Genomic DNA, 22,505 nt, shown 5'->3' with positions numbered 1-22,505 from the left:
TTACTCTCTCACGCCTTCTCTATTTCACCTTCTTTCACTCTCTGTAGATCTCCTGGCTTAGTTCCCTCAGTCTCTCTCTGTTTCTCTATTTCACCTTCTTTCACTCTCTGTAGATCTCGTGGCCTGGTTCCCTAATTTTCTCTCTCTTTCTTTACATCACTTTCTTTCACACTCTGTAGATCTCCTGGCCTAGTTCCCTAATTCTCTCTTTCTTTACTTCACTTTCTTTTGCTCTCTGTCGATCTCCTGGTCTAGTTCCCTCATTCTCTCTTACTTTATTTCACTTTCTTTCACTCTCTGTAGATCTCTTGGCCTTGTTCTCTTAATCTCTCTTTCTTTCTCTACTTCATCTTCTTTCACTCTCTGTAGATCTCCTGCCCTAGTTCCCTCATTCTCTCTCGGTTTCTCTACTCCACTTTCTTTCGACCTCTGTAGATCTCCTGGCCTAGTTCCCCAATTTACACTTTCTTTCTTGACTTCACTTTCTTTCACTCTCTGTAGATCTCCTGGCCTAGTTCCCTAATCCTCTCTTTCTTTCTTTCTTAACTTCACCTTCTTTCACTCTCTGTAGATCTCCTGGCCTGGTCCCTAATTCTCTCTCTCTTTCTTTACTTCACTTTCTTTTGCTCTCTGTAGATCTCCTGACCTAGTTCCCTCATTCTCTCTTTCTTTACTTCACTTTCTTTCACACTCTGTAGATATCCTGGCCTAGTTCTCTCATTCTTTCTTTCTTCACTTCACTTTCTTTCGCTTTCTGTAGATCTCCTGGCCTAGTTCCCTAATTTTCTCTTTCTTTTCTTCACTTTCTTTTGCAGTCTGTAGATCTCCTGGCCTAGACCCTCATTCTCTCTCTCTTTTTCTACTCCACTTTCTTTCTCTCACTTTAGATATCCTGGCCTAGTTCTCTCATTCTTTCTTTCTTCACTTCACTTTCTTTCGCTCTCTGTAGATCTCCTGGCCTAGTTCCCTAATTCTCTCTTTCTCGACTTCACTTTCTTTCTCTCTCTTTAGATCTCCTGACCTAGCTCCCTCATTCTCTCTCTCCTTCTCTACTTCACTTTCTTTGGCTCTCTGTAGATCTCCTTGCTATTTCCCCCAATCTCTCCTTCTTTCTCTTCTTCACCTTCTTTCACTCTTTGTAGATCTCCTGGCCTAGTTCCCTCAGTCTCTCTCTATTTCTATACTTCACCTTCTTTCACTCTCTGTAGAACTCCTGGCCTACTTCCCTTAATCACATCTTTTTTCTCTACTTCACCTTCTTTCACTCTCTGTAGATCTCCTGGCCTAGTTCCCTTACTGTCTCACTCCTTCTCTATTTCACCTTCGTTCACTCTCTGTAGATCTCCTGGCTTAGTTCCCTCAGTCTCTCTCTATTTCTCTACTTCACCTTCTTTCACTCTCTGTAGATCTCCTGGCCTGGTTCCCTAATTTTCTCTCTCTTTCTTTACTTCACTTTCTTTCACTCTCTGTAGATCTCCTGGCCTAGTTCCCTAATTCTCTCTTTCTTTACTTCACTTTCTTTTGCTCTCTGTCGATCTCCTGGTCTAGTTCCCTCATTCTCTCTTACTTTATTTCACTTTCTTTCACTCTCTGTAGATCTCCTGGCCTTGTTCTCTTATTCTCTCTTTCTTTCTTTACTTCACCTTCTTTCACTCTCTGTAGATCGCCTGGCCTGATTCCCTAATTCTCTATCTCTTTCTTTACTTCACTTTCTTTTGCTCTCTGTAGATCTCCTTGCATAGTTCCCTAATTCTCTCTTTCTTTACTTCACTTTCGTTTGCTCTCTGTAGATCTCCTGGCTTAGTTCCCTCATTTTCTCTTTCTTGATTTCACTTTCTTTCACACTCTGTAGATATCCTGGCCTAGTTCTCTCATTCTTTCTTTCTTCACTTCACTTTCTTTCGCTCTCTGTAGATCTCCTGGCCTAGTTCCCTAACTCTCTCTTTCTTTACTTCACTTTCTTTCACTCTCTGTAGAACTCCCTGCCTAGTTCCCTCAATCTCTCTTTCTTCCTCTACTTCACCTTCTGTCACTCTCTGTAGATCTCCTGGCCTAGTTCCCTTACTCTCTCACTCATTCTCTATTTCACCTTCTTTCACTCTCTGTAGATCTCCTGGCTTAGTTCCCTCAGTCTCTCTCTATTTCTCAACTTCACCTTCTTTCACTCTCTGTAGATCTCGTGGCCTGGTTCCCTAATTTTCTCTCTCTTTCTTTACTTCACGTTCTTTCACTCTCTGTAGATCTCCTGGCCTGGTTCCCTAATTCTCACTCTCTTTCTTTACTTCACTTTCTCTCGCTCTCTGTAGATCTCCTGGCCTAGTTCCCTAATTCTCTCTTTCTTTACTTCACTTTCTTTTGCACTCTGTAGATATCCTGGCCTAGTTCTCTCATTCTTTCTTTCTTCACTTCACTTTCTTTTGCTCTCTCTCTAGATCTCCTGGCCTAGTTCACTAATTCTCTCTTTCTTTACTTCACTTTCTTTCGCAGTCTGTAGATCTCCTGGCCTATTTCCCTCATTCTCTCTCCGTCTTTCTCTACTTCACTTTCTTTCTCTCTCTTTAGATTGCCTGACCTAGCTCCCTCATTCTCTCTCTCCTTCTCTACTTCACTTTCTTTCACTCACTGTAGATCTCCTCGCTAGTTCGCTCAATCTCTCTTTCTTTCTCTTCTTCACCTTCTTTCACTCTCTGTAGAACTCCTGGCCTAGTTCCCTTGATCTCTCTTTCTTTCTCTACTTTACTTTCTTTCACTCTCTGTAGATCTCCTGGCCTAGTTCCCTCAGTCCCTCTCTATTTCTCTACTTTACCTTCTTTCACTCTCTGTTGATCTCCTGACCTAGTTCCCTCATTCTCTCTCTGTGTTATTCTCCTCCACTTTCTTTCACTCTCTGTAGATCTCCTGGCCAAGTTCCCCAATTCTCTCTTTCTTTCTTTATTTCACTTTCTTTCGGTCTCTTTAGATCTTCTGGCCTAGTTGCCTAATCCTCTCTTTCTTTCTTTACTTCACCTTCTTTCACTCTCTGTAGATCTCCTGGCCTGGTTCCATAATTCTCTCTCTCTTTCTTTAGTTCACTTTCTTTCGCTCTCTGTAGATCACCTGGCCTAGTTCCCTAATTCTCTCTTTCTTTACTTCACTTTCTTATGCTCTCTGTAGATCTCCTGGCCTAGTTCCCTCATTCTCTCTTTCTTTACTTCACTTTCTTTTGCACTCTGTAGCTATCCTGGCCTAGTTCTCTCATTCTTTCTTTCTTCACTCCACTTTCTTTTCCTCTCTGTTGATCTCCTGGCCTAGTTACCTAATTCTCTCTTTCTTTACTTCTCTTTCTTTCGCAGTCTTTAGAACTCCTGGCCTAGTTCCCATATTCTCTCTCGCTCTTTCTCTACTTCACTTTCTTTCTCTCTTTTTAGATATCCTGACTTAGCTCCCTCATTCTCTCTTTCTGTCTCTTCTTCACCTTCTTTCACTCTCTGTAGACCTCCTGGCCTAGTTCCCTTAATCTCTACTTTCTTTCTCTACTTCACCTTCTTTCACTCTCTGTAGATCTCCCGGCGTAGTTCCCTTACCCTCTCACCCCTTCTCTACTTTACTTTCTTTCACTCTCTGTACATCTCCTGGCTTAGTCCTCTCAGCCTCTCTCTATTTCTCTATTTCACCTTCTTTCACTCTCTGTAGATCTCCTGGCCTTGTTCTCTTAATCTCTCTTTCTTTCTCTACTTCACCTTCTTTCAGTCTCTGTAGATCTCCTGGCCTAGTTCCCTCATTCTCTCTCTGTTTCTCTACTCCACTTTCTTTTGCTCTCTGTAGATCTCCTGGCCTAGTTCCCCAATTCTCTCTTACTTTCTTTACTTCACTTTCTTTCGGTCTCTGTAGATCTCCTGGCCTAGATCCCTAATCCTCTCTTGCTTTCATTACTTCACCTTCTTACACTCTCTGTAGATCTCCTGGCCTGGTTCCCTAATTCTCTCTCTCTTTCTTTACTTCACTTTCTTTCGCTCTCTGTAGATCTCCTGGCCTAGTTCCCTCATTCTCTCTTTCTTCACTTCACTTTCTTTTGTGCTCTGTAGATATCCTGCCCTAGTTCTCTCATTCTTTCTTTCTTCACTTCACTGTCTTTCACTCTTTGTAGATCTCCTGGCCTAGTTCACTAATTCTCTCTTTATTTACTTCACTTTCTTTCGCAGTCTGTAGATCTCCTGGCCTAGTTCTCGCATTCTCTCTCTCTCTCTTTCTCTACTTCACTTTCTTTCTCTCTCTTTAGATCACCTGAATTAGCTCCCTCATTCTCTCTGTCCTTCTCTACTTCACTTTCCTTCGCTCTCTGTAGATCTCCTTGCTAGTTCCCTCAATCTGTCTTTCTTTCTCTTCTTCACCTTCTTTCACTCTCTGTAGAACTCCTGGCCTAGTTCCCTTAATCTCTCTTTCTTTCTCTACTTCACCTTCTTTCACTCTCTGTAGATCTCCTGGTGTAGTTCCCTCAGTCTCTATTTCTCTACTTCACCATTCTTTAACTCTCTGTAGATCTTCTGGCCTTGTTCTCTTAATCTCTCTTTCTTTCTCTACTTCACCTTCTTGAAGTCTCTGTAGATCTCCTGGATGAGTTCCCTCATTCTCTCTCTATTTCTCTACTCCACTTTCTTTCACTCTCTGTATATCTCTTGGCCTAGTTCCCTAATCATCTCTTTCGTTCTTTACTTCACCTTCTTTCACTCTCTGTAGATCTCCTGGCCTAGTTCCCTAATCCTCTCTTTCTTTCTTTACTTCCCCTTCTTTCACTCTCTGTAGATCTCCTGGCCTGGTTCCCTAATTCTCTCTCTCTCTTCCTTTATTTCACTTTCTTTCGCTCTCTGTAGATCTCCTTGCCTTGTTCCCTAATTCTCTCTTTATTTACTTCACTTTCTTTTGTTCTCTGTAGATCTCCTGGCCTAGTTCCCTCATTCTCTCTGTCCTTCTCTACTTCACTTTCCTTCGCTCTCTGTAAATCTCCTTGCTAGTTCCCTCAATCTATCTTTCTTTCTCTTCTTCACCTTCTTTCACTCTCTGTAGAACTCCTGGCCTAGTTCCCTTAATCTCTCTTTCTTTCTCTATTTCACCTTCTTTAACTCTCTGTAGATCTCCTGGTGTAGTTCCCCCAGTCTCTATTTCTCTACTTCACCTTCTTTCACTCTATGTAGATCTCCTGGCCTTGTTCTCTAAACCCTCTCTTTCTTTCTTTACTTCACCTTCTTTCGCTCTCTGTATATCTCCTGGCCTAGTTCCCCAATTCTCTCTTTCTTTCTTTATTTCACTTTCTTTCACTCTCTGTAGATCTCCTGGCCTAGTTCCCTAATCCTCTCTTTCTTTCTTTACTTCACCTTCTTTCACTCTCTGTAGATCGCCTGGCCTGATTCCCTAATTCTCTCTCTCTTTCATTACTTCACTTTCTTTTGCTCTTTGTAGATCTCCTTGCATAGTTCCCTAATTCTCTGTATATTTACTTCACTTTCCTTTGCTCTCTGTAGATCTCCTGGCCTAATTCCCTCATTCTCTCTTTCTTGATTTCACTTTCTTTCGCATTCTGTAGATATACTGGCCTAGTTCTCTCATTCTTTCTTTCTTCACTTCACTTTCTTTCCCTCTCTGTAGAACTCCTGGCCTAGTTCCCTCAATCGCTCTTTCTTCCTCTACTTCACCTTCTTTCACTCTCTGTAGATCTCCTAGCCTAGTTCCCTTACTCTCTCACTCCTTCTCTATTTCACTTTCTTTCACTCTCTGTAGAACTCCTGGCCTTCTTCCCTAAATCACCTCTTTTTTTCTCTACTTCACCTTCTTTCACTCTCTGTAGATCTCCTGGCCTAGTTCCCTTACTCTCTCACTCCTTCTCTATTTTACCTTCTTTCACTCTCTGTAGATCTCCTTGCTTAGTTCCCTCAGTCTCTCTCTATTTCTCTACTTCACCTTCTTTCACTCTCTGTAGATCTCCTGGCCTGGTTCCCTAATTTTCTCTCTCTTTCTTTACTTCACTTTCTTTCACTCTCTGTAGAACTCCCTGCCTAGTTCCCTCAATCTCTCTTTCTTCCTCTACTTCACCTTCTGTCACTCTCTGTAGATCTCCTGGCCTAGTTCCCTTACTCTCTCACTCCTTCTCTATTTCACCTTCTTTCACTCTCTGTAGATCTCCTGGCTTAGTTCCCTCAGTCTCTCTCTATTTCTCTATTTCACCTTCTTTCACTCTCTGTAGATCTCGTGGCCTAGTTCCCTAATTCTCTCTTTCTTTACTTCACTTTCTTTTGCTCTCTGACGATCTCCTGGTCTAGTTCCCTCATTCTCTCTTACTTTATTTCACTTTCTTACACTCTCTGTAGATCTCCTGGCCTTGTTCTCTTAATCTCTCTTTCTTTCTCTACTTCATCTTCTTTCACTCTCTGTAGATCTCCTGGCCTAGTTCCCTCATCCTCTCTTTCTTTCTTTCTTAACTTCACCTTCTTTCACTGTCTGTAGGTCTCCTGGCCTGGTCCCTAATTCTCTCCCTCTTTCTTTACTTCACTTTCTTTCACACTCTTTAGATATCCTGGCCTAGTTCTCTCATTCTTTCTTTCTTCACTTCACTTTATTTCGCTTTCTGTAGATCTCCTGGCCTAGTTCCCTAATTCTCTCTGTCTTTTCTTCACTTTCTTTTGCAGTCTGCAGATCTCCTGGCCTAGTCCCTCATTCTCTCTCTCTTTCTCGACTTCACTTTCTTTCTCTCTCTTTAGATCTCCTGACCTAGCTCCCTCATTCTCTCTCTCCTTCTCGACTTCACTTTCTTTCGCTCTCTGTAGATCTCCTTGCTAGTTCCCCCAATCTCTCTTTTTTTCTCTTCTTCACCTTCTTTCACTCTTTGTAGATCTCCTGGCCTAGTTCCCTCAGTCTCTCTCTATTTCTATACTTTACCTTCATTCACTCTCTGTAGAACTCCTGGCCTAGTTCCCTCAGTCTCTCTCTATTTCTCTACTTCACCTTCTTTCACTCTCTGTAGAACTCCTGGCCTAGTTCCCTTAATCTCTCTTTCTTTGTCTACTTCACCTTCTTTCACTCTCTCTAGATCTCTTGGCCTAGTTCCCTTACTTCCTCACTCCTTCTCTACTTCACTTTCTTTCACTCTCTGTAGATCTCCTGGCCTAGTTCTCTCAGTCTCTCTATATTTCTCTACTTTACCTTCTTTCACTCTCTGTAGATCTCCTGGCCTAGTCCGCTACTTCACCTTGTTTCACTCTCTGTAGATCCCTTGGCCTAGTTCCCTTATTCTCTCTCTCTGTTTCTTTCCTCCACTTTATTTTGCTCTCTGTAGATCTCCTGGCCTAGTTCCCCAATTCTCTCTTACTTTCTTTACTTCACTTTCTTTCAGTCCCTGTAGATCTCCTGGCCTAGTTCCCTCATCCTCTCTTTCTTTCTTGACTTCACTTTCTTTCACTCTCTGTAGATCTCCTGGCCTGGTTCCCTAATCCTCTCTTTCTTTCTTTCTTAACTTCACCTTCTTTCACTCTCTGTAGATCTCCTGGCCTGGTCCCTAATTCTCTCTCTCTTTCTTTACTTCACTTTCTTTTGTTCTCTGTAGATCTCCTGGCCTAGTTCCCTCATTCTCTCTTCCTTTACTTCACTTTCTTTCACACTCTGTAGATATCCTGGCCTAGTTCTCTCATTCTTTCTTTCTTCACTTCACTTTCTTTCGCTCTCTGTAGATCTCCTGGCCTAGTTCCCTAATTCTCTCTTTCTTTTCTTCACTTTCTTTTGCAGTCTGTAGATCTCCTGGTGTAGACCCTCATTCTCTCTCTCTTTTTCTACTCCACTTTCTTTCTCTCTCTTTAGATCTTGTGGCCTAGTTCCCTAATTCTCTCTTTCTTTACTTCACTTTCTTTTGCTCTCTGTAGATCTCCTGGCCTAGTTCCCTCATTCTCTCTTTCTTTACTTACTTTCTTTCGCACTCTGTAGATATCCTGGCCTAGTTCTCTCATTCTTTCTTTCTTCACTTCACTTTCTTTCGCTCTCTGTAGATCTCCTGGCCTAGTTCCCTAACTCTCTCTTTCTTTACTTCACTTTCTTTCACTCTCTGTAGAACTCCTGGCCTTCTTCCCTTAATCACCTCTTTTTTTCTCTACTTCACCTTCTTTCACTCTCTGTAGATCTCCTGGCCTAGTTCCCTTACTCTCTCACTCCTTCTCTATTTTACCTTCTTTCACTCTCTGTAGATCTCCTTGCTTAGTTCCCTCAGTCTCTCTCTATTTCTCTACTTCACCTTCTTTCACTCTCTGTAGATCTCCTGGCCTGGTTCCCTAATTTTCTCTCTCTTTCTTTACTTCACTTTCTTTCACTCTCTGTAGAACTCCCTGCCTAGTTCCCTCAATCTCTCTTTCTTCCTCTACTTCACCTTCTGTCACTCTCTGTAGATCTCCTGGCCTAGTTCCCTTACTCTCTCACTCCTTCTCTATTTCACCTTCTTTCACTCTCTGTAGATCTCCTGGCTTAGTTCCCTCAGTCTCTCTCTATTTCTCTATTTCACCTTCTTTCACTCTCTGTAGATCTCGTGGCCTAGTTCCCTAATTCTCTCTTTCTTTACTTCACTTTCTTTTGCTCTCTGACGATCTCCTGGTCTAGTTCCCTCATTCTCTCTTACTTTATTTCACTTTCTTACACTCTCTGTAGATCTCCTGGCCTTGTTCTCTTAATCTCTCTTTCTTTCTCTACTTCATCTTCTTTCACTCTCTGTAGATCTCCTGGCCTAGTTCCCTCATCCTCTCTTTCTTTCTTTCTTAACTTCACCTTCTTTCACTCTCTGTAGGTCTCCTGGCCTGGTCCCTAATTCTCTCCCTCTTTCTTTACTTCACTTTCTTTCACACTCTTTAGATATCCTGGCCTAGTTCTCTCATTCTTTCTTTCTTCACTTCACTTTATTTCGCTTTCTGTAGATCTCCTGGCCTAGTTCCCTAATTCTCTCTGTCTTTTCTTCACTTTCTTTTGCAGTCTGCAGATCTCCTGGCCTAGTCCCTCATTCTCTCTCTCTTTCTCGACTTCACTTTCTTTCTCTCTCTTTAGATCTCCTGGCCTAGCTCCCTCATTCTCTCTCTCCTTCTCTACTTCACTTTCTTTCGCTCTCTGTAGATCTCCTTGCTAGTTCCCCCAATGTCTCTTTTTTTCTCTTCTTCACCTTCTTTCACTCTTTGTAGATCTCCTGGCCTAGTTCCCTCAGTCTCTCTCTATTTCTATACTTTACCTTCATTCACTCTCTGTAGAACTCCTGGCCTAGTTCCCTCAGTCTCTCTCTATTTCTCTACTTCACCTTCTTTCACTCTCTGTAGAACTCCTGGCCTAGTTCCCTTAATCTCTCTTTCTTTGTCTACTTCACCTTCTTTCACTCTCTCTAGATCTCTTGGCCTAGTTCCCTTACTTCCTCACTCCTTCTCTACTTCACTTTCTTTCACTCTCTGTAGATCTCCTGGCCTAGTTCTCTCAGTCTCTCTATATTTCTCTACTTTACCTTCTTTCACTCTCTGTAGATCTCCTGGCCTAGTCCGCTACTTCACCTTGTTTCACTCTCTGTAGATCCCTTGGCCTAGTTCCCTTATTCTCTCTCTCTGTTTCTTTCCTCCACTTTATTTTGCTCTCTGTAGATCTCCTGGCCTAGTTCCCCAATTCTCTCTTACTTTCTTTACTTCACTTTCTTTCAGTCTCTGTAGATCTCCTGGCCTAGTTCCCTCATCCTCTCTTTCTTTCTTGACTTCACTTTCTTTCACTCTCTGTAGATCTCCTGGCCTGGTTCCCTAATCCTCTCTTTCTTTCTTTCTTAACTTCACCTTCTTTCACTCTCTGTAGATCTCCTGGCCTGGTCCCTAATTCTCTCTCTCTTTCTTTACTTCACTTTCTTTTGTTCTCTGTAGATCTCCTGGCCTAGTTCCCTCATTCTCTCTTCCTTTACTTCACTTTCTTTCACACTCTGTAGATATCCTGGCCTAGTTCTCTCATTCTTTCTTTCTTCACTTCACTTTCTTTCGCTCTCTGTAGATCTCCTGGCCTAGTTCCCTAATTCTCTCTTTCTTTTCTTCACTTTCTTTTGCAGTCTGTAGATCTCCTGGTGTAGACCCTCATTCTCTCTCTCTTTTTCTACTCCACTTTCTTTCTCTCTCTTTAGATCTTGTGGCCTAGTTCCCTAATTCTCTCTTTCTTTACTTCACTTTCTTTTGCTCTCTGTAGATCTCCTGGCCTAGTTCCCTCATTCTCTCTTTCTTTACTTACTTTCTTTCGCACTCTGTAGATATCCTGGCCTAGTTCTCTCATTCTTTCTTTCTTCACTTCACTTTCTTTCGCTCTCTGTAGATCTCCTGGCCTAGTTCCCTAACTCTCTCTTTCTTTACTTCACTTTCTTTCACTCTCTGTAGAACTCCCTGCCTAGTTCCCTCAATTTCTCTTTTCTTCCTCTACTTCACCTTCTGTCACTCTCTGTAGATCTCCTGGCCTAGTTCCCTTACTCTCTCACTCCTTCTCTATTTCACCTTCTTTCACTCTCTGTAGATCTCCTGGCTTAGTTCCCTCAGTCTCTCTCTGTTTCTCTATTTCACCTTCTTTCACTCTCTGTAGATCTCGTGGCCTGGTTCCCTAATTTTCTCTCTCTTTCTTTACATCACTTTCTTTCACACTCTGTAGATCTCCTGGCCTAGTTCCCTAATTCTCTCTTTCTTTACTTCACTTTCTTTTGCTCTCTGTCGATCTCCTGGTCTAGTTCCCTCATTCTCTCTTACTTTATTTCACTTTCTTTCACTCTCTGTAGATCTCTTGGCCTTGTTCTCTTAATCTCTCTTTCTTTCTCTACTTCATCTTCTTTCACTCTCTGTAGATCTCCTGCCCTAGTTCCCTCATTCTCTCTCGGTTTCTCTACTCCACTTTCTTTCGACCTCTGTAGATCTCCTGGCCTAGTTCCCCAATTTACACTTTCTTTCTTGACTTCACTTTCTTTCACTCTCTGTAGATCTCCTGGCCTAGTTCCCTAATCCTCTCTTTCTTTCTTTCTTAACTTCACCTTCTTTCACTCTCTGTAGATCTCCTGGCCTGGTCCCTAATTCTCTCTCTCTTTCTTTACTTCACTTTCTTTTGCTCTCTGTAGATCTCCTGACCTAGTTCCCTCATTCTCTCTTTCTTTACTTCACTTTCTTTCACACTCTGTAGATATCCTGGCCTAGTTCTCTCATTCTTTCTTTCTTCACTTCACTTTCTTTCGCTTTCTGTAGATCTCCTGGCCTAGTTCCCTAATTTTCTCTTTCTTTTCTTCACTTTCTTTTGCAGTCTGTAGATCTCCTGGCCTAGACCCTCATTCTCTCTCTCTTTTTCTACTCCACTTTCTTTCTCTCACTTTAGATATCCTGGCCTAGTTCTCTCATTCTTTCTTTCTTCACTTTCTTTCGCTCTCTGTAGATCTCCTGGCCTAGTTCCCTAATTCTCTCTTTCTCGACTTCACTTTCTTTCTCTCTCTTTAGATCTCCTGACCTAGCTCCCTCATTCTCTCTCTCCTTCTCTACTTCACTTTCTTTGGCTCTCTGTAGATCTCCTTGCTAGTTCCCCCAATCTCTCCTTCTTTCTCTTCTTCACCTTCTTTCACTCTTTGTAGATCTCCTGGCCTAGTTCCCTCAGTCTCTCTCTATTTCTATACTTCACCTTCTTTCACTCTCTGTAGAACTCCTGGCCTACTTCCCTTAATCACATCTTTTTTTCTCTACTTCACCTTCTTTCACTCTCTGTAGATCTCCTGGCCTAGTTCCCTTACTGTCTCACTCCTTCTCTATTTCACCTTCGTTCACTCTCTGTAGATCTCCTGGCTTAGTTCCCTCAGTCTCTCTCTATTTCTCTACTTCACCTTCTTTCACTCTCTGTAGATCTCCTGGCCTGGTTCCCTAATTTTCTCTCTCTTTCTTTACTTCACTTTCTTTCACTCTCTGTAGATCTCCTGGCCTAGTTCCCTAATTCTCTCTTTCTTTACTTCACTTTCTTTTGCTCTCTGTCGATCTCCTGGTCTAGTTCCCTCATTCTCTCTTACTTTATTTCACTTTCTTTCACTCTCTGTAGATCTCCTGGCCTTGTTCTCTTATTCTCTCTTTCTTTCTTTACTTCACCTTCTTTCACTCTCTGTAGATCGCCTGGCCTGATTCCCTAATTCTCTATCTCTTTCTTTACTTCACTTTCTTTTGCTCTCTGTAGATCTCCTTGCATAGTTCCCTAATTCTCTCTTTCTTTACTTCACTTTCGTTTGCTCTCTGTAGATCTCCTGGCTTAGTTCCCTCATTTTCTCTTTCTTGATTTCACTTTCTTTCACACTCTGTAGATATCCTGGCCTAGTTCTCTCATTCTTTCTTTCTTCACTTCACTTTCTTTCGCTCTCTGTAGATCTCCTGGCCTAGTTCCCTAACTCTCTCTTTCTTTACTTCACTTTCTTTCACTCTCTGTAGAACTCCCTGCCTAGTTCCCTCAATCTCTCTTTCTTCCTCTACTTCACCTTCTGTCACTCTCTGTAGATCTCCTGGCCTAGTTCCCTTACTCTCTCACTCATTCTCTATTTCACCTTCTTTCACTCTCTGTAGATCTCCTGGCTTAGTTCCCTCAGTCTCTCTCTATTTCTCAACTTCACCTTCTTTCACTCTCTGTAGATCTCGTGGCCTGGTTCCCTAATTTTCTCTCTCTTTCTTTACTTCACGTTCTTTCACTCTCTGTAGATCTCCTGGCCTGGTTCCCTAATTCTCACTCTCTTTCTTTACTTCACTTTCTCTCGCTCTCTGTAGATCTCCTGGCCTAGTTCCCTAATTCTCTCTTTCTTTACTTCACTTTCTTTTGCACTCTGTAGATATCCTGGCCTAGTTCTCTCATTCTTTCTTTCTTCACTTCACTTTCTTTTGCTCTCTCTCTAGATCTCCTGGCCTAGTTCACTAATTCTCTCTTTCTTTACTTCACTTTCTTTCGCAGTCTGTAGATCTCCTGGCCTATTTCCCTCATTCTCTCTCCGTCTTTCTCTACTTCACTTTCTTTCTCTCTCTTTAGATTGCCTGACCTAGCTCCCTCATTCTCTCTCTCCTTCTCTACTTCACTTTCTTTCACTCACTGTAGATCTCCTCGCTAGTTCGCTCAATCTCTCTTTCTTTCTCTTCTTCACCTTCTTTCACTCTCTGTAGAACTCCTGGCCTAGTTCCCTTGATCTCTCTTTCTTTCTCTACTTTACTTTCTTTCACTCTCTGTAGATCTCCTGGCCTAGTTCCCTCAGTCCCTCTCTATTTCTCTACTTTACCTTCTTTCACTCTCTGTTGATCTCCTGACCTAGTTCCCTCATTCTCTCTCTGTGTTATTCTCCTCCACTTTCTTTCACTCTCTGTAGATCTCCTGGCCAAGTTCCCCAATTCTCTCTTTCTTTCTTTATTTCACTTTCTTTCGGTCTCTTTAGATCTTCTGGCCTAGTTGCCTAATCCTCTCTTTCTTTCTTTACTTCACCTTCTTTCACTCTCTGTAGATCTCCTGGCCTGGTTCCATAATTCTCTCTCTCTTTCTTTAGTTCACTTTCTTTCGCTCTCTGTAGATCACCTGGCCTAGTTCCCTAATTCTCTCTTTCTTTACTTCACTTTCTTATGCTCTCTGTAGATCTCCTGGCCTAGTTCCCTCATTCTCTCTTTCTTTACTTCACTTTCTTTTGCACTCTGTAGCTATCCTGGCCTAGTTCTCTCATTCTTTCTTTCTTCACTCCACTTTCTTTTCCTCTCTGTTGATCTCCTGGCCTAGTTCCCTAATTCTCTCTTTCTTTACTTCTCTTTCTTTCGCAGTCTTTAGAACTCCTGGCCTAGTTCCCATATTCTCTCTCGCTCTTTCTCTACTTCACTTTCTTTCTCTCTTTTTAGATATCCTGACTTAGCTCCCTCATTCTCTCTTTCTGTCTCTTCTTCACCTTCTTTCACTCTCTGTAGAACTCCTGGCCTAGTTCCCTTAATCTCTACTTTCTTTCTCTACTTCACCTTCTTTCACTCTCTGTAGATCTCCCGGCGTAGTTCCCTTACCCTCTCACCCCTTCTCTACTTTACTTTCTTTCACTCTCTGTACATCTCCTGGCTTAGTCCTCTCAGCCTCTCTCTATTTCTCTATTTCACCTTCTTTCACTCTCTGTAGATCTCCTGGCCTTGTTCTCTTAATCTCTCTTTCTTTCTCTACTTCACCTTCTTTCAGTCTCTGTAGATCTCCTGGCCTAGTTCCCTCATTCTCTCTCTGTTTCTCTACTCCACTTTCTTTTGCTCTCTGTAGATCTCCTGGCCTAGTTCCCCAATTCTCCCTTACTTTCTTTACTTCACTTTCTTTCACTATCTGTAGATCTCCTGGCCTAGTTCCTTAATCCTCTCTTTCTTTCTTTACTTCACCTTCTTTCACTCCCTGTAGATCTCCTGGCCTAGTTCCCTCATTCTCTCTCTGTTTCTCTACTCCACTTTCTTTCGCTCTCTGTAGATCTCCTGGCCTAGTTCCCCAATTCTCTCTTCCTTTACTTCATTTTCTTTCACTCTCTGTAGATCTCCTGGCCTGGTTCCATCAGTCTCTCTATATTTCTCTACTTTACCTTCTTTCACTCTCTGTAGATCTCCTGGCCTAGTTCGCTACTTCACCTTGTTTCACTCTCTGTAGATCCCCTGGCCTAGTTCCCTTATTCTTTCTCTCTGTTTCTCTCCTCCACTTTCTTTTGCTCTCTGTAGATCTCCTGGCCTAGTTCCCCAATTCTCTCTTACTTTCTTTACTTCACTTTCTTTCGGTCTCTGTAGATCTCCTGGCCTAGATCCCTAATCCTCTCTTGCTTTCATTACTTCACCTTCTTACACTCTCTGTAGATCTCCTGGCCTGGTTCCCTAATTCTCTCTCTCTTTCTTTACTTCACTTTCTTTCGCTCTCTGTAGATCTCCTGGCCTAGTTCCCTCATTCTCTCTTTCTTCACTTCACTTTCTTTTGTGCTCTGTAGATATCCTGCCCTAGTTCTCTCATTCTTTCTTTCTTCACTTCACTGTCTTTCACTCTTTGTAGATCTCCTGGCCTAGTTCACTAATTCTCTCTTTATTTACTTCACTTTCTTTCGCAGTCTGTAGATCTCCTGGCCTAGTTCTCGCATTCTCTCTCTCTCTTTCTCTACTTCACTTTCTTTCTCTCTCTTTAGATCACCTGAATTAGCTCCCTCATTCTCTCTGTCCTTCTCTACTTCACTTTCCTTCGCTCTCTGTAGATCTCCTTGCTAGTTCCCTCAATCTGTCTTTCTTTCTCTTCTTCACCTTCTTTCACTCTCTGTAGAACTCCTGGCCTAGTTCCCTTAATCTCTCTTTCTTTCTCTACTTCACCTTCTTTCACTCTCTGTAGATCTCCTGGTGTAGTTCCCTCAGTCTCTATTTCTCTACTTCACCTTCTTTAACTCTCTGTAGATCTTCTGGCCTTGTTCTCTTAATCTCTCTTTCTTTCTCTACTTCACCTTCTTGAAGTCTCTGTAGATCTCCTGGATGAGTTCCCTCATTCTCTCTCTATTTCTCTACTCCACTTTCTTTCACTCTCTGTATATCTCTTGGCCTAGTTCCCTAATCATCTCTTTCGTTCTTTACTTCACCTTCTTTCACTCTCTGTAGATCTCCTGGCCTAGTTCCCTAATCCTCTCTTTCTTTCTTTACTTCCCCTTCTTTCACTCTCTGTAGATCTCCTGGCCTGGTTCCCTAATTCTCTCTCTCTCTTCCTTTATTTCACTTTCTTTCGCTCTCTGTAGATCTCCTTGCCTTGTTCCCTAATTCTCTCTTTATTTACTTCACTTTCTTTTGTTCTCTGTAGATCTCCTGGCCTAGTTCCCTCATTCTCTCTGTCCTTCTCTACTTCACTTTCCTTCGCTCTCTGTAAATCTCCTTGCTAGTTCCCTCAATCTATCTTTCTTTCTCTTCTTCACCTTCTTTCACTCTCTGTAGAACTCCTGGCCTAGTTCCCTTAATCTCTCTTTCTTTCTCTATTTCACCTTCTTTAACTCTCTGTAGATCTCCTGGTGTAGTTCCCCCAGTCTCTATTTCTCTACTTCACCTTCTTTCACTCTATGTAGATCTCCTGGCCTTGTTCTCTTAATCCTCTCTTTCTTTCTTTACTTCACCTTCTTTCGCTCTCTGTATATCTCCTGGCCTAGTTCCCCAATTCTCTCTTTCTTTCTTTACTTCACTTTCTTTCACTCTCTGTAGATCTCCTGGCCTAGTTCCCTAATCCTCTCTTTCTTTCTTTACTTCACCTTCTTTCACTCTCTGTAGATCGCCTGGCCTGATTCCCTAATTCTCTCTCTCTTTCTTTACTTCACTTTCTTTTGCTCTTTGTAGATCTCCTTGCATAGTTCCCTAATTCTCTGTATATTTACTTCACTTTCCTTTGCTCTCTGTAGATCTCCTGGCCTAATTCCCTCATTCTCTCTTTCTTGATTTCACTTTCTTTCGCATTCTGTAGATATACTGGCCTAGTTCTCTCATTCTTTCTTTCTTCACTTCACTTTCTTTCCCTCTCTGTAGAACTCCTGGCCTAGTTCCCTCAATCGCTCTTTCTTCCTCTACTTCACCTTCTTTCACTCTCTGTAGATCTCCTAGCCTAGTTCCCTTACTCTCTCACTCCTTCTCTATTTCACTTTCTTTCACTCTCTGTAGAACTCCTGGCCTTCTTCCCTTAATCACCTCTTTTTTTCTCTACTTCACCTTCTTTCACTCTCTGTAGATCTCCTGGCCTAGTTCCCTTACTCTCTCACTCCTTCTCTATTTTACCTTCTTTCACTCTCTGTAGATCTCCTTGCTTAGTTCCCTCAGTCTCTCTCTATTTCTCTACTTCACCTTCTTTCACTCTCTGTAGATCTCCTGGCCTGGTTCCCTAATTTTCTCTCTCTTTCTTTACTTCACTTTCTTTCACTCTCTGTAGAACTCCCTGCCTAGTTCCCTCAATCTCTCTTTCTTCCTCTACTTCACCTTCTGTCACTCTCTGTAGATCTCCTGGCCTAGTTCCCTTACTCTCTCACTCCTTCTCTATTTCACCTTCTTTCACTCTCTGTAGATCTCCTGGCTTAGTTCCCTCAGTCTCTCTCTATTTCTCTATTTCACCTTCTTTTGCTCTCTGACGATCTCCTGGTCTAGTTCCCTCATTCTCTCTTACTTTATTTCACTTTCTTACACTCTCTGTAGATCTCCTGGCCTTGTTCTCTTAATCTCTCTTTCTTTCTCTACTTCATCTTCTTTCACTCTCTGTAGATCTCCTGGCCTAGTTCCCTCATCCTCTCTTTCTTTCTTTCTTAACTTCACCTTCTTTCACTGTCTGTAGGTCTCCTGGCCTGGTCCCTAATTCTCTCCCTCTTTCTTTACTTCACTTTCTTTCACACTCTTTAGATATCCTGGCCTAGTTCTCTCATTCTTTCTTTCTTCACTTCACTTTATTTCGCTTTCTGTAGATCTCCTGGCCTAGTTCCCTAATTCTCTCTGTCTTTTCTTCACTTTCTTTTGCAGTCTGCAGATCTCCTGGCCTAGTCCCTCATTCTCTCTCTCTTTCTCGACTTCACTTTCTTTCTCTCTCTTTAGATCTCCTGACCTAGCTCCCTCATTCTCTCTCTCCTTCTCTACTTCACTTTCTTTCGCTCTCTGTAGATCTCCTTGCTAGTTCCCCCAATCTCTCTTTTTTTCTCTTCTTCACCTTCTTTCACTCTTTGTAGATCTCCTGGCCTAGTTCCCTCAGTCTCTCTCTATTTCTATACTTTACCTTCATTCACTCTCTGTAGAACTCCTGGCCTAGTTCCCTCAGCCTCTCTCTATTTCTCTACTTCACCTTCTTTCACTCTCTGTAGAACTCCTGGCCTAGTTCCCTTAATCTCTCTTTCTTTGTCTACTTCACCTTCTTTCACTCTCTCTAGATCTCTTGGCCTAGTTCCCTTACTTCCTCACTCCTTCTCTACTTCACTTTCTTTCACTCTCTGTAGATCTCCTGGCCTAGTTCTCTCAGTCTCTCTATATTTCTCTACTTTACCTTCTTTCACTCTCTGTAGATCTCCTGGCCTAGTCCGCTACTTCACCTTGTTTCACTCTCTGTAGATCCCTTGGCCTAGTTCCCTTATTCTCTCTCTCTGTTTCTTTCCTCCACTTTATTTTGCTCTCTGTAGATCTCCTGGCCTAGTTCCCCAATTCTCTCTTACTTTCTTTACTTCACTTTCTTTCAGTCTCTGTAGATCTCCTGGCCTAGTTCCCTCATCCTCTCTTTCTTTCTTGACTTCACTTTCTTTCACTCTCTGTAGATCTCCTGGCCTGGTTCCCTAATCCTCTCTTTCTTTCTTTCTTAACTTCACCTTCTTTCACTCTCTGTAGATCTCCTGGCCTGGTCCCTAATTCTCTCTCTCTTTCTTTACTTCACTTTCTTTTGTTCTCTGTAGATCTCCTGGCCTAGTTCCCTCATTCTCTCTTCCTTTACTTCACTTTCTTTCACACTCTGTAGATATCCTGGCCTAGTTCTCTCATTCTTTCTTTCTTCACTTCACTTTCTTTCGCTCTCTGTAGATCTCCTGGCCTAGTTCCCTAATTCTCTCTTTCTTTTCTTCACTTTCTTTTGCAGTCTGTAGATCTCCTGGTGTAGACCCTCATTCTCTCTCTCTTTTTCTACTCCACTTTCTTTCTCTCTCTTTAGATCTTGTGGCCTAGTTCCCTAATTCTCTCTTTCTTTACTTCACTTTCTTTTGCTCTCTGTAGATCTCCTGGCCTAGTTCCCTCATTCTCTCTTTCTTTACTTACTTTCTTTCGCACTCTGTAGATATCCTGGCCTAGTTCTCTCATTCTTTCTTTCTTCACTTCACTTTCTTTCGCTCTCTGTAGATCTCCTGGCCTAGTTCCCTAACTCTCTCTTTCTTTACTTCACTTTCTTTCACTCTCTGTAGAACTCCTGGCCTTCTTCCCTTAATCACCTCTTTTTTTCTCTACTTCACCTTCTTTCACTCTCTGTAGATCTCCTGGCCTAGTTCCCTTACTCTCTCACTCCTTCTCTATTTTACCTTCTTTCACTCTCTGTAGATCTCCTTGCTTAGTTCCCTCAGTCTCTCTCTATTTCTCTACTTCACCTTCTTTCACTCTCTGTAGATCTCCTGGCCTGGTTCCCTAATTTTCTCTCTCTTTCTTTACTTCACTTTCTTTCACTCTCTGTAGAACTCCCTGCCTAGTTCCCTCAATCTCTCTTTCTTCCTCTACTTCACCTTCTGTCACTCTCTGTAGATCTCCTGGCCTAGTTCCCTTACTCTCTCACTCCTTCTCTATTTCACCTTCTTTCACTCTCTGTAGATCTCCTGGCTTAGTTCCCTCAGTCTCTCTCTATTTCTCTATTTCACCTTCTTTCACTCTCTGTAGATCTCGTGGCCTAGTTCCCTAATTCTCTCTTTCTTTACTTCACTTTCTTTTGCTCTCTGACGATCTCCTGGTCTAGTTCCCTCATTCTCTCTTACTTTATTTCACTTTCTTACACTCTCTGTAGATCTCCTGGCCTTGTTCTCTTAATCTCTCTTTCTTTCTCTACTTCATCTTCTTTCACTCTCTGTAGATCTCCTGGCCTAGTTCCCTCATCCTCTCTTTCTTTCTTTCTTAACTTCACCTTCTTTCACTCTCTGTAGGTCTCCTGGCGTGGTCCCTAATTCTCTCCCTCTTTCTTTACTTCACTTTCTTTCACACTCTTTAGATATCCTGGCCTAGTTCTCTCATTCTTTCTTTCTTCACTTCACTTTATTTCACTTTCTGTAGATCTCCTGGCCTAGTTCCCTAATTCTCTCTGTCTTTTCTTCACTTTCTTTTGCAGTCTGCAGATCTCCTGGCCTAGTCCCTCATTCTCTCTCTCTTTCTCGACTTCACTTTCTTTCTCTCTCTTTAGATCTCCTGACCTAGCTCCCTCATTCTCTCTCTCCTTCTCTACTTCACTTTCTTTCGCTCTCTGTAGATCTCCTTGCTAGTTCCCCCAATCTCTCTTTTTTTCTCTTCTTCACCTTCTTTCACTCTTTGTAGATCTCCTGGCCTAGTTCCCTCAGTCTCTCTCTATTTCTATACTTTACCTTCATTCACTCTCTGTAGAACTCCTGGCCTAGTTCCCTCAGTCTCTCTCTATTTCTCTACTTCACCTTCTTTCACTCTCTGTAGAACTCCTGGCCTAGTTCCCTTAATCTCTCTTTCTTTGTCTACTTCACCTTCTTTCACTCTCTCTAGATCTCTTGGCCTAGTTCCCTTACTTCCTCACTCCTTCTCTACTTCACTTTCTTTCACTCTCTGTAGATCTCCTGGCCTAGTTCTCTCAGTCTCTCTATATTTCTCTACTTTACCTTCTTTCACTCTCTGTAGATCTCCTGGCCTAGTCCGCTACTTCACCTTGTTTCACTCTCTGTAGATCCCTTGGCCTAGTTCCCTTATTCTCTCTCTCTGTTTCTTTCCTCCACTTTATTTTGCTCTCTGTAGATCTCCTGGCCTAGTTCCCCAATTCTCTCTTACTTTCTTTACTTCACTTTCTTTCAGTCTCTGTAGATCTCCTGGCCTAGTTCCCTCATCCTCTCTTTCTTTCTTGACTTCACTTTCTTTCACTCTCTGTAGATCTCCTGGCCTGGTTCCCTAATCCTCTCTTTCTTTCTTTCTTAACTTCACCTTCTTTCACTCTCTGTAGATCTCCTGGCCTGGTCCCTAATTCTCTCTCTCTTTCTTTACTTCACTTTCTTTTGTTCTCTGTAGATCTCCTGGCCTAGTTCCCTCATTCTCTCTTCCTTTACTTCACTTTCTTTCACACTCTGTAGATATCCTGGCCTAGTTCTCTCATTCTTTCTTTCTTCACTTCACTTTCTTTCGCTCTCTGTAGATCTCCTGGCCTAGTTCCCTAATTCTCTCTTTCTTTTCTTCACTTTCTTTTGCAGTCTGTAGATCTCCTGGTGTAGACCCTCATTCTCTCTCTCTTTTTCTACTCCACTTTCTTTCTCTCTCTTTAGATCTTGTGGCCTAGTTCCCTAATTCTCTCTTTCTTTACTTCACTTTCTTTTGCTCTCTGTAGATCTCCTGGCCTAGTTCCCTCATTCTCTCTTTCTTTACTTACTTTCTTTCGCACTCTGTAGATATCCTGGCCTAGTTCTCTCATTCTTTCTTTCTTCACTTCACTTTCTTTCGCTCTCTGTAGATCTCCTGGCCTAGTTCCCTAACTCTCTCTTTCTTTACTTCACTTTCTTTCACTCTCTGTAGAACTCCCTGCCTAGTTCCCTCAATTTCTCTTTTCTTCCTCTACTTCACCTTCTGTCACTCTCTGTAGATCTCCTGGCCTAGTTCCCTTACTCTCTCACTCCTTCTCTATTTCACCTTCTTTCACTCTCTGTAGATCTCCTGGCTTAGTTCCCTCAGTCTCTCTCTGTTTCTCTATTTCACCTTCTTTCACTCTCTGTAGATCTCGTGGCCTGGTTCCCTAATTTTCTCTCTCTTTCTTTACATCACTTTCTTTCACACTCTGTAGATCTCCTGGCCTAGTTCCCTAATTCTCTCTTTCTTTACTTCACTTTCTTTTGCTCTCTGTCGATCTCCTGGTCTAGTTCCCTCATTCTCTCTTACTTTATTTCACTTTCTTTCACTCTCTGTAGATCTCTTGGCCTTGTTCTCTTAATCTCTCTTTCTTTCTCTACTTCATCTTCTTTCACTCTCTGTAGATCTCCTGCCCTAGTTCCCTCATTCTCTCTCGGTTTCTCTACTCCACTTTCTTTCGACCTCTGTAGATCTCCTGGCCTAGTTCCCCAATTTACACTTTCTTTCTTGACTTCACTTTCTTTCACTCTCTGTAGATCTCCTGGCCTAGTTCCCTAATCCTCTCTTTCTTTCTTTCTTTCTTAACTTCACCTTCTTTCACTCTCTGTAGATCTCCTGGCCTGGTCCCTAATTCTCTCTCTCTTTCTTTACTTCACTTTCTTTTGCTCTCTGTAGATCTCCTGACCTAGTTCCCTCATTCTCTCTTTCTTTACTTCACTTTCTTTCACACTCTGTAGATATCCTGGCCTAGTTCTCTCATTCTTTCTTTCTTCACTTCACTTTCTTTCGCTTTCTGTAGATCTCCTGGCCTAGTTCCCTAATTTTCTCTTTCTTTTCTTCACTTTCTTTTGCAGTCTGTAGATCTCCTGGCCTAGACCCTCATTCTCTCTCTCTTTTTCTACTCCACTTTCTTTCTCTCACTTTAGATATCCTGGCCTAGTTCTCTCATTCTTTCTTTCTTCACTTTCTTTCGCTCTCTGTAGATCTCCTGGCCTAGTTCCCTAATTCTCTCTTTCTCGACTTCACTTTCTTTCTCTCTCTTTAGATCTCCTGACCTAGCTCCCTCATTCTCTCTCTCCTTCTCTACTTCACTTTCTTTGGCTCTCTGTAGATCTCCTTGCTAGTTCCCCCAATCTCTCCTTCTTTCTCTTCTTCACCTTCTTTCACTCTTTGTAGATCTCCTGGCCTAGTTCCCTCAGTCTCTCTCTATTTCTATACTTC

The sequence above is a fragment of the Ambystoma mexicanum genome, chromosome 3q (genome assembly GCF_040938575.1).
Source record: "Ambystoma mexicanum isolate Mex_15411 chromosome 3q, UKY_AmexF1_1, whole genome shotgun sequence".
NCBI classification, from domain to species: domain Eukaryota; kingdom Metazoa; phylum Chordata; class Amphibia; order Caudata; family Ambystomatidae; genus Ambystoma; species Ambystoma mexicanum.
The sequence above is the reverse complement of the archived record's forward strand: the minus strand, read 5'-3'. Positions refer to the sequence as shown.